Source organism: Otolemur garnettii, unplaced genomic scaffold (genome assembly GCF_000181295.1).
Source record: "Otolemur garnettii isolate 467f Iridium unplaced genomic scaffold, OtoGar3 scaffold00023, whole genome shotgun sequence".
In the NCBI taxonomy this organism is placed as follows: Eukaryota; Metazoa; Chordata; class Mammalia; order Primates; family Galagidae; genus Otolemur; species Otolemur garnettii.
The window spans coordinates 6917313-6929668 of NW_003852418.1; the positions used below are offsets into that span (position 1 = coordinate 6917313).

The 12356-nt window shown below is 43.8% G+C and overlaps 1 protein-coding gene across 2 annotated transcripts in view; it reads left to right on the top strand.

The window, feature by feature from the left end:
• Positions 1-12356, top strand: part of PKIG (cAMP-dependent protein kinase inhibitor gamma) — a 97201-nt gene that overhangs the window by 66131 nt on the left and 18714 nt on the right. For both annotated transcript variants that reach the window (XM_003787620.2, XM_023511966.1), the window contains exon 2: positions 609-678. The gene's annotated coding sequence lies outside the window, so the exon portion shown is untranslated. The remainder of the gene's footprint in view (positions 1-608; positions 679-12356) is intronic.

Below are 12356 nucleotides of genomic sequence, written 5' to 3' on the forward strand. Positions count from 1 at the left end.
CCTTAGCCGCTTGAGCCACAGGCGCCGAGCCGAAAGTCTTTCATTCTTTTTCCCATAACCTCTCTAAGTTCTAGAGAGAACCGTTGTTTATAGTTTGGTTTTTCCTATGTATACTTAAAAATGTTTTAAATGTAAACTATGCACACTTTTAAACATGTCAGATGCTTCCCTTTTTTCTACGTATAAATACTTATGTTCATATTTTTTATTCTAAAGTGATAATGTATGCAATTATACAGTATACTTTTTAACAAGCATGTACATTTTTTCCAGGTCAGGACAATGAAATCTCCCTCATTCTTTGAAATAACTGTGTTGTTTCTCATTGTACTGATATGCGGTCATTTAGTTATTTTTCTATTAGCAGATGTTTAAGTCGCTTCCCCCTTTGTTTTGCTACTGCACAGTATGTTTCACCGAGTATCCTTTCCGAGTATAGGTATGTTATGTACAGTCTATAGTACAGAGTCCTGGACATTTGGCTGCCCCAATGGATGTGCACATTTCATTTGTTAATAGATATTAACTCGCCTTCCCCAAAGATTGTTTCAGTTTACAACTCCAGAGGATGTCTGGCTCTAATTTTTGTTTTTCTTTTGGTTCCCTAGAATTTCCGCACTGATTAGTCAACAGTAGAAAATCTGAAGAGATGCAAGCAGGAAGAAGAAATTAAACCAGGTGGGTAGTTGTGCTTTTTGTACCATGCTACCAGAGCATCACAGATGATTTGCCTAAATATCTATATTTCTGCTTGAAAAAAGAAAATAAACAGGTTTTAAATGCAATTGAAGGCAAAAGAGTACTTGTGCAAAGTGTCTAGAGCTATTATTGACTTAAACCATGTACCAGACATGATAAGCATTTAAATACTTCCTAATCTCATTTAGTTTAATCTTGTGAGGTGCATATCTATCGTCCCCATTTTATAGATGAGGAGACTGAAGCTCAAAGAGGTGACACTACTTGCCTGAGGTGACCCAGGTAGGAAAAAGTAGAAGAGTCAGAATGCAGAGGGCTTGCCATTCTGTGGGACGCTTTCTGCAGACCTTTCAGGGAGGGTAGAAGCCACAGAGAAATCAAGGGACAGCTCCTCTGTTCTCTTATATCTTGGAAATCCTGCACAGACCCCCCCATGGTAACTAACACATGATCTGGAACTGAATCCTGGGGCCAACATACCCTGTTAGCATTTCCCCTCAGTCCTTTTCTCCAAGTGCATTAAATGGAGTTGCTATCTTCCCCCACATGGGCACGCTGCGTGGCAGCCAAGAGTATGCCTGCCCATCTCCTAGGCTGTTTTCCGTCTGAAGGGGGGCAGGCCATGCATGCAGGGGAGCAGGTAATTATTCCTTCCTCGAGACGCTGTCATCTGCTCTGGCCTAGCCTGGACACCAGAGATGCTCCCTATCGCCTGGTTGAAGACAACTCCTTAGAGAAAGTGAGAAAGAATCTTGCCTGACTGAACAAGATTAGAAAGGGTAGAAGCTGAGTTTACACCAAGCCATTTAAAGAATCTGCCTAGCAGAATATTGTCAAAATGATCCTACTACCCAAAGGAATCTACAGATTAATGCCTTCCCTATCAAAATTCCAATAGCTTTTTTTTAATAGAAATAGAACAATCCTAAAATTTATATGGAACCACAAATGATCCCAAATAACTTAAGCAAGAACAGCAAAGTTGGAGGCATATCACTTGATTTTAAATTACATCAGAAAGCTGTAGTAATAAAACAGTATGATGATTTGAACAGTAGAATATTATTCAGCCTTTAAAAAGAAGGATCCTGGGCAGTGCCTATGGCTCAAAGGAGTAGGGCGCCAGCCCCTAGGTGGTGGGTTCAAACCCAGCCTCAGCCAAAAAAAAAAAAAAAAGCACAAAAAAAGAGAAGGAAATCCTGCCATTTGCAACAACATAGATGAACCCGGAGGATGTTATGCTAAGTGTAATCAGCCAGACACAGAAAGACAAATACTGTATGATCTCACATGTGTAGAATCTATTATAAAAAAGTTCAACTCATAGAAAGAGAGTAGAGGGGTGGTTGCCAAGGATTAGGGTAGGGAGAATGGGGAGATGTTGGTCAAAGGTACAGACTTGCACTAGATGAATAAATTCTGAAGACCTAACGTACAGCATGCTAACTATGGTTAATTATAATGTAATGTATACTTGAAATTTGCTAAGAGAGTAGATCTCAAATATTCTTTGCACATGTATACACACACAAAGGTAAGTATCTGAGGAGTTTGATATGTTTATTGGCTTGATTGTGGTCATCATGTCATAGTATATACTTAGATCAAAACATCACATTGGCAGTGCCCGTAGCTCAGTGGGTAGGGTGCTGGCCACATACACCCAGGCTGGCAGATTTGAACCCGGCCTGGGCCAGCTAAACAGCAATGACAACTGCAACAAAAATATAGCAGAGCATTGTGGCGGCTGCCTGTAGTCCCAACTATTTGGGAGGCTGAGGCAAGAGAATCACCTAAGCCCAAGAGCTGGAGGTTGCTGTGAGCTGTGATGCCACAGCATTCTACCCAGGGCAACAAAGTGAGACTCTGTCTCAAAAAAAAAAAAAATCATATTGTAACATTGAATAATCCAAACTTTGTCAATTATATGTTCATAAAACTGAAAAAAATTACTGAATCTGCCCAGTTCATAGGAAGTCAAACCCTAAGCTCTTGTGTCATTCTGTAGAATATGGTTTGTACTTTCTCAACTTATAAAAGAGTGTCCTGTGCTGAGCGCTGGGATGAACTTTTAAATCCAGTGTCTAATTAGCTACTGTTATTATTTATGCTCTATCAAAGACAAAACTGAGGCTCTTGGAAATTACATTTGGCCAAAGCTGAAAAGTGGCCTGTCTGAGATTTCACTATAGCTTTTTTTATAGCTCCATATCTTTTATTTTTTTAACTTCATCAAAATGACTTCTGGAATTTGGCTTTTCTTTTTTTTTTCTTTTTAATTGTTTTTTATTAAATCATAACTTTGTACATTGATGCATTTATGGGGTTCAGGGTACTATCATTATACAATGTGAAATGCTTACATTGAACTAAGTAAGCCATCCTGGATTTACTTTCTGATCATAGAAACTACCACTTTTTATTGAGCAGCTCATCATATGAACCAGGCATTAAATAGCTATGAGTAATCCTAATACATCCTTGCAAGGAAAAGTATTACTGTCCCCATTTCATAGGTGAAGAACTTGAAGTTCAGAGAGGTTAGGAATCTTGTCAGTCTAAATCAGCAGTTCTCAACCTGTGGGTCGTGACCCCTTTGGGGGTCAAACGATCCTTTCACAGGGGTCACCTAAGGCCATCCTGCATATCACATATTTATATTATGATTCATAACAGTAGCAAAATTACAGTTATGAAGTAGCAATGAAAATAATTTTATGGTTGGGGGTCACCACAACATGATGAACTGTATTAAAGAGTTGTGGCGTTAGGAAGGTTGAGAACCACTGATCTAAGTGGTGGAGACAGGATTAGAACCCAGGTTTCATCTGAGGCTAGAGTGAGCTCTCAACTCTCTTTCTGTATTTCCTCCATTCCTTACTTTTTCAGGTTCTTAAGAGGAAAGGACTCAAAAACATGCATGAGGCTCGGCGCCTATAGCTCAACCGGCTAAGGCGCCAGCCACGTACACCTAAGGTGGCGGGTTCGAATCCCCAGCCCGGACCCGCCAAACAACAATGACGGCTGCAACCAAAAAAATAGCCAGGCGTTGTGGCGGGCGCCTGTGGTCCCAGCTACTTGGGAGGCGGAGGCAGGAGACTCGCTTGAGCCCAGGAGTTGGAGGTTGCTGTGAGCTGTAATGCCACGGCACTCTACCCAGGGGGACAGCTTGAGGCTCTGTCTCAAAAAAAAAAAAAAAAAAAACATGCATGAGGGCAGCACCTGTGGCTCAAAAGAATAGGGCACTGGCCCCATATGCCGGAGGTGGCGAGTTCAAACCCAGCCCCTGCCAAAAACTGTAAAATAACAATAATAATAATAATAATGTGCATGAATTTCCTTTAACCTTACAATAACCCTAAGAGTTAGGGGTTGGTATCTCTATTTTGCAAAAAAAGAAACTGAAGTTCGGTGATTTGCTCAGCACCATACAGCTGATAATACATGGAGCCATGATTCAAACAGCCTTTGATTCATAGTGTACTCATCTCCCCCATTCCTGCCCCTCCCACCCCCTTTCAGCTCTATCTTCTTGCAATCAGGGCAGAATCTCCAGCCTTTATTTCTTTCAGTCCTAGCAGTCTTGAGAGTTTGGGGGATTTCCAGCTCCCTGGAATTCTTCTTAGGACTTACTGTGCCTCCAGCTTCTCTCCTAAGATTTCTCTCTTCATCTGGAGGGAAGTTGCCTTGAAGTTGGAAGTCCTTGGCTGCTAATCAGCAAGGCTTCTGGGCTTTGCCCTGCAACAGCTTCCCAAGCCACCAGGCTATGTTCTGTTTTGACTCAGGGCCCCTGGGAATCCCCTGGATGCAGATGTTTGCAGTGTGTAGGATTCAGCAGTCAGCTCTCAGGACTGTTTATCTGGCCAAGGCCAGTTTAGGAGGGCAAGTCTCCAAAGAGCCTTCCGTCCCCAACTGCTGTGGGAGCATCGAGGTCCAGAACCTCAGAGCCTTAAAGCTGGGGTTATGTGATCCTAGAGCTCTAGTGTTTATGGGTGAGGTCTTAAGGACTTAGAAGGCCCATGTAATTATAGGTACAGTTACACAGGCACATGCATGCACACACATGTGCAGTATATGCTTTTCTGAACAAAGTTTCCATAGCTTCCTTAGAGTCTCATTTGTGACTGTGACCTTTGACGTTTAAGGACCATTGGTCTAGAGAGAACCCAAACTGCTGTGGGCCACTATGTCCCCTTGGGCACCTATTTCTCAGATGTCAAGATCTTGGGAGATTGTCCAGGCTTCAAGGTATTTCTGTGTAGGGGTAACCTGGGATGTGTTACCCAATATTGCTGAAACTCTTAGCTGCCCTGTAGAATGCCCCAAAATACATCCCCACTCCCTGCCCCTTTCATCTCATTAAATTCACCAAGTGTACTGGACACTGGGGGGTTCCTAGTTTCTGAATCCAGAGCTCAGGAGGGCTGCTATAGGTGGTTACACTGACAACAAGAACACTTGTTGTCACAGCACTAAATGCTTTTATACTTATCTTACTTAATTTTCACAATGTCCTAATGAAGCTGACACTGTTATTTTACATATGGAGGAATTGAGGCATGGAAAGCTTGGGTAACTCGCCAGAGGTCACATAGCCAGTAAATAGCGGATGACTCAATCTCCGGAGTTTAACCACCAAGGTTTAAGATAAAGGGGCCTATTTAGAAAAGAAAGTAAAGAAAGAAAATATATGGAGCAGTTTTGCTTAAGGCAGACGGCCCTGCATATTGTGATACTGAGAACATTGGTGTGTTACAGCTGATACAGAAAACTGTGTTTATAGCAGTGATCTTGAATCAGGAAGAAAAGGTTAATAGGAAATATGCGAATGCATTAGTGCAATACCGAGGACAGTTTCTCTCCTTTGTTATTCAGTTTTTTTAAACAGTCTCATTGAGACAGAATCCACACACCACGTATTGCACCTGTTCCAAGTGTACCATGCAGTGGCCTTCAGTGACATATGTATTCAGTCTTGTGCATCTATCACCACAGTCACCTTTAGAACATTTTTATTACCCAAAAAGAAACCCTGCATCCTTTATTAGTCACCCTTCCAACCCCCTCCCTAGTCTTTGATTTTGATACTTTATTTTTTTTTTTTTTTTGTGACAGAGCCTCAAGCTGTCCCCCTGGGTAGAGTGCTGTGGCATTACAGCTCACAGCAACCTCCAACTCCCGGGCTCAAGCGAGTCTCCTGCCTCAGCCTCCCAAGTAGCTGGGACCACAGGCGCTCGCCACAACACCTGGCCATTTTTTGGTTGCAGCCATCATTGTTGTTTGGCGGGTCCGGGCTGGGGATTCGAACCCGCCACCTTAGGTGTACGATTTTGATACTTTAAAGAGTAACTATGTGGGAATCTTGGGGCTCTGGCATGCACCATTCCCTGAGGAATAATTACACAAATAAAATCGACTCTAATGTATTTTATAAATGGCTTTATTAGCTTCGAAGCTACGAGCATTTCTCTGATATGCCTGAGTGTGGGGCTGACAGAGCAGGAGTGTTTTTCTGACTAATTTCCACTTTTCAGTTCTGTCAAACAGGCTCTTCTCAGCAAGCAGCTGGAAAATGACGCTGGTTCCACAGGGCCTCATTTCTCTGCTGGCATCAGAACCAGTGGCAGCTCAGCATAGGGTCTTCTTGCTGTCATCTGAACCCCTGGCTTGGTTTCTCTCAGTCTTACAGTTGTCAGTGTGTGAAGGGCAGTCGTACAGATGCTATCACTCTTTGAAATTCAGGAGGCAGCACGCAGAAGATCCTGTCAGGCACAGACTGCGACGGTGTGCTCTCCCGGGCTCTTTCATGTTATCAGATCCCTGGGGTTTCTCTCCTGACTCATTAATTCATTCATTTTTTAGGAAACATTATTAGATGGCTGGGTGCAGTGGCTCACACCTGTAATCCTACCATTCTGGGAGGCCAAGGTGGGAGAGTCTTTTGAGCTCAGGAGTTTGAGACCAGCCTGAGCAAGAGCAAGACCCCACCTCTATTAAAAATAGAAAAAATTAGTTGGGCATTGTGTGCACCTGTAGTCCCAGATACTCCTGAGGCTGAGGCAGGGTCACTCGAAACCAGGAGTTTGAGGTTGCTGTAAGCTAAGCTGAGACCATGGCACTCAAACCCTGGGTAGCAGAGTGAAACTCTGACTCAAAAAAAAAACAAAAGAAAAGAAAAACAAAGAAAACATTTTTAGGAGCTATGCACCTGCCACTGTGCTAGGTGCCCAGTGAATCACTCTGAAAGCCTGTCACTCAGATCATTACTGTGCACGGCCTTATTTGTCCCTGGTCAGTGTAGTCTTTTCAGCAGAGAGAAGCCAGAGGGACAGAGAGTTAGTTAATAGGACAGTTTTCTGCCATGGATGAAGCAAATACAATGTCATCCACATAAGTGCAAAGCCATCAGCAGAATGCACCATCCACAAGAATGCACATTGAATCAGGAGTGAGAAAACACAGGCTAAAGTGCTTATTCAGTCGCTAACTGGTTGCACAACCCTGGGTGATCCATGCCATTTCTCAGAGCCCTGGGCTATCTGTTGCAAGGATTAAATAATGCAGTGTCTCTAAAAGTACCTTCAGGATCATTGCTGAAAACAATACTTAATAATAATCCTGAAAGAATGACTGAAGGAACATTCTGTAATTCTCAGTGTTAGAGCTTAACTCTAGCTAGTCAGTTAACTAGTGGTAAACAGGGGTAAGTGAAGACAAAGGAGAGCCTCTCTTTCTCCCCCAGTCAGCCCCCTCTGTCACCTTCTAGCTCACTTTTTCTTAGTCACATCCTCTGATTCTTTGGGCCTAGGAGTCAGCCAGTCTTAGGTTTGAATCCAGGCTCCAGGACATCCTAGCTATGTATAAAAGTGATCTAATTATACAGCGCTACTGTGAAGCTTAAGTAAGATAATAAATGGAAAGTACCTGTCAGCATATTTCAACACAGTGTATACATCTATAAATGGTAGTCATTTTCATTTTATTGTATTAAATTTTAAATATCAAATTATGGCCAACATGTTAGCTCATGTCTGTAATCCTAGCACTCTCCGAGGCTGAGATGGGTGGATTGTTTGAGCTTAGGAGTTTGAGACTAGCCTGAGCAATAGTGAGTCCCTGTCTCTAGAAAACCTAGCTAGGCATTGTGGTGGGTGCATGTAGTCCCAGCTACTTGGGAGGCTGAAGTAAGAGTGTCGCTTGAGCACAGGAATTTGAAGTTGCCATGAGCTATGACACCATGGCACTCTACCCAGGGTGACAGAGTGAGACTCTGTCTCAAAAAATTTTTTAAATTTGTCTTGGCACCCATAGCACAGTCATTATGGCGCCAACCACATGCACGAAGGCTGGTGGGTTTGAGTCTAGCCTAGGCCAGCTAAACAACAATGACAACTGCAACAAAACAATAGCTGGGCATTGTGGTGGGTGCTTGTAGTCCCAGCTACTTGCCAGAGGCTGAGGCAAAAGAATTGCTTGAGCCCAAGAGTTGGAGGTTGCTGTGAGCTATGACACCACAGCACTCTACCAAGGGCAACGTAGTGAGATTCTGTCTCAAAACCCATTTTTAAAAAATTTTAAATATCAAATTATTTTAATTTTAAATTTTATTGCGATCATTGTTATTATTTGTTTAGAAGCCAGGACTCAGATGGTTATCTTAATCACTGGCTTGAGGATGCGTTTTTTTTTTTTTTAAGTAAATTTATTTCAGGTTAATGTTAAAGTACAAACAACCAGGTCAAAATATTTGACTTTGTTAGGTAGAGTCCCTCTTGTGGTTATATCCCACACACAAAAGGTATGCCAGCCTCCCGCCTCGTGTGCCCATTCAGTGACAGCACCCCAATCCCTCCCTCATCTCCCTCCCTTGTTACTCCTCTCCCCCTTGAAGTGAGTTTTTCTCCTACGTGGCCATGCATCACATCTCCTGCCTTAATATTAGTATTGGGTACATTGGATGACTGGCTTTCCATTCTTGTGATACTCCACTAAGAAGAATGTGTCTCCGCTCCATCCAGGATATTGCAAAAGAGGTTTTAAAGTTTTTAATTTGTCTATTGGATTCTTGGTTTATTTATTATTCATGTGTTGGTATCTGTTGAATATCTTCTGTGTGTCAGGATCTGTGCTCTTTGCTGGGGATATAGTGACAAACAAGAAAGTCAGGGAACCTGTCCTCTCAGGACCAGTGGGAAAGGTAGACAGTAAACAAATGTATCAGCACCTGCCCGAGTCTGCTCACGGGAGGCTTCAGTGTGTCTCTGTTGAATGAATTACAAACGTGGTGATTATTAGGAAGCACAAGTCAAGGTGTTGCAAGTGGCAAACCGGGAAACCGTATCTCTTTGAGTGGGCCAGCGAAGGAAAAGAGACACTCAGGCTAAGGGGTCTGTTTCCCAGGCTGCTGGGAGGTACGTAGGGCAGGTATGCTGGGGCCGACAGTCCCGTGAAGGCTTAGTACTTAGAGGTGGGGGTGGAGGGCTGGCATACTGAACCAAGGGCTGAGGAGTCTTGTGTCAATAATGTGGACCAAAATTGCAGTGATAGGTAGCGATGGTCCTTGGCTGTAAACATGTTGCTCTTCTAAGGAAGGCTGTTATTTAATTAGTATTAGCCCCCAGGGGGTCTTCCGGATTCTGACCCCTACTTCTGACTGAAGAAGGACAGACAGGAGGTGCTTAAGCTGAAGGGCCTGGCCTTGGGCACATGGTGCTGGTGCCTGTGGGCAGTGTGTGAAGAAACTCCTCACTGCCCCTGGGCCTCACTCCTGCTACATTAGGGAGAATCTGCAGATTGGCATGGAAGGGACATATTAAAGTATTCAGATGGAAATGCCAGTGAAAGGGTAAAATCAAAGGCAGAGCAAATTTCAAAGTCTGCCTTTGCCTTTCGAGACCTGGAAGGTCCCCAGCCACAGCCACTCCTGCCTCTCCCCTCACTTCTAGTACTGCCCCCAGCCCTGCAGCCTCCTTGTTACTCTTTCTGGATGGTAGGGGTGCCCACCTCTCGCATGCTATTCCCTCACCCGGCACACTTTCCCCAGGTGTGAGGCTGGCTTCTGCCTGTAGGAAATGGAGGCAGCCATACTGTGAGGAAGCCCAGTGTCACCTCTGTCAGAGGTTCTCAGTCCTCTCTGTAGAAAATCTCACTCCCCTGTCTTTCCCTACTTTAGTTTTCTACACAGCACTTTTGTCACGTGATAGTTATTTTGTTTGTTAGTATGAGTCACTTCTCTAGAATATGAGCTTCATGAGGGCAGAGAGTCTTGTTTTGCTCATTGCTGAATCCTCAGTACCTGGCAAACGATAAATACAAAGGTTAATATAAATGGAGGGAGAGAGGGGAAACTTCCTTAAAATTAGTCACTGTATGTAAATGACTGGGGCTCCTGAGTCCCCATTCCACCTTGTACATTGTTTTGCTATAGCTCCTAACCTTCCCAAGATGTTTAATGGTTTTAAAGATTTGTATATAGAAATGTTCACAAAACTCTCTTCTCTCTTACCATGTGTGTGGCTGTGATGCCGTACCGTCAGGAGCTGACAAGGTAGTGGTCGCCAGCTAGAGAACACATTCCTTGGTTCCATACCTCATACTATTAGAATTCCTGAGGGAAGCAAGAGGTATAGTTCGATAGTGTCCCCCAGTGGTTCTGATAATTCCAATATGCCTTCCTACTACCACTGGTTAAGAATTATGAGTTGATGAGTTGATCTCCCTAACTAGACCACTCCTTTGCCTTGGAAGTTAGAGCTCCCTAAGTTCCCTGAGGGGTCTTACTAATTTTTGTATCCATGGCATCTAGTCTCAAGCCTGGGATATGTTGAAGGATCAGTAAAATTTTATAAGTTCAGTAAAAATGAATGAATGAGTAGTATACCTTGTGTCTTTTCATTCTTCACGGTGTATTTTGCTTACACTTTTTATAGAATTCTAGAGGAGCTGGAGAGGAACCCCAGAACTAGAAGTGAGAGATTGCTCTGGTTATCCACTGCTGCGTAATATATCACCCCCAATACTTAGTGGTGTAAAACAACGGCAATGATTTTTATCTCTTGTGGTTTCTTATGCAGCTGTCTAGAGAGGAGGGTGACAGAATGTTGCAGACAGAGGAGGGAATAGTCTAGTAAAGGCTTTTGAGGTCAGGAATAAAATTAGGCTTGAGGAATTTGGGAACAGCTTGCCTGAGCAATTCTGGCTTCTATTGCTCCTGCAGTCGCAGTTAGTGCCAGGACCAGGAGCAGCCAGGCACCATCACAGCTAGAGGCTGGCCAGCTGCTTCTCTCCATGCCATCTCAGGACCTCTCCCTGTGGTCACTTCAGGGGACCTGTTTGGGCTTCCTCACATTATGGCTGCCTCCATTTCCTACATGCAGCTCAAAGCTCCAAAGGCCAGTGGCCGGGAGAGACCCAGAAGAAAGCTGTCTAACCTTTCTGCCCTCATCTTGGAAGTCGCACAACATCACTTTTGTGGCATTCTATTTGTTAGCAGTTTGTCATTAAGACCAGCTCATCCCAGGGGATGGAAGTGAGACTCCATCTCCTGATAGGAAGAATGCCAGAGAATTTGCAGACATGTTTCAAAATCACCACAGAGATATTCAGTTAACCCCTTCATTACACACTTGAGACTTCTGAAGTTTAAGAGGAAAGAAACTTGCCCAGAGGCATCCAGCCTGGCATCTGCATTGCTAGAGTACAGCCCAGCCCAGCCCCTGGACTTTGGCAGGCTCGTTTGGAAGTGATCTCATTTTCCCTTCCTGCCCCTCCCTGCACAGCAGGATGAGACTGCCACTCTCTGCAAACCTAGCCTTGTAGCTGAGCCCTCGCCAGGTTTGGATAATGCAGGAACAGCAGGAGGCCTGGGGAACCCCAGCATGCCTGGCTATCATGATCCAGCAGGACTGGTCTACTTTTGAAAGACCCTCATAGAAGCACTGACTTTCCCCTCTGTGCAGTGATAACACTGCCCTGCTGCAGGGTAGGATACTACTGTTGAGTGAGTGAGAGTTTTAAAATTTGTAGCCAGGATAATTATTTTTACTATTGCTGTGAAGTTAGGTACCAAAAAATAGAATCTGGTGGTAGAATTCAGAGAACTGACCCAATATCACTGAAAAGATGTGATACCTGCCACTGAACCTCCAGAAGAGCAGGTTGCTTAAGTATGGATAAGACACATCTGGGTACATGTTTTAGCCAGCACTGGAGCGTGCTTTCTTGAGACTTCTTTGCTTTCTTAGCCCTTCCTTCAGAAATGCCTTATTATGAGGTGGGGAGAATGGTGAAAGAAGGTGAGAAAAGGGAGTGGACACTTTTTAACAAACCCTTACTATAAGCCAAGCATTGGGCTAATTTATTTCTAGGCTTTATAGCCTAACAGCATAAACAGCATCCTGCTCTACACCCCTTTGGTATATAGGCCTCAGACAAGCTCCTTAACCTCTCTGAACCTGAACCTCAGTTACCTCTTTTGTATAATAAGACAATGGTACTTTCAGTTTCATAGAGTTGCTATAAAATTAAATGAGGTAATGCCTGCAAGATTCTTAGCATAGGGTGGCGCCTGTGGCTCAGTGGGTCGGGCGCCAACCCCATATACTGAGGGTGGCAAGTTCGAACATGGCCCCGGCCAAACTGCAAAAAAAAAAATAGCC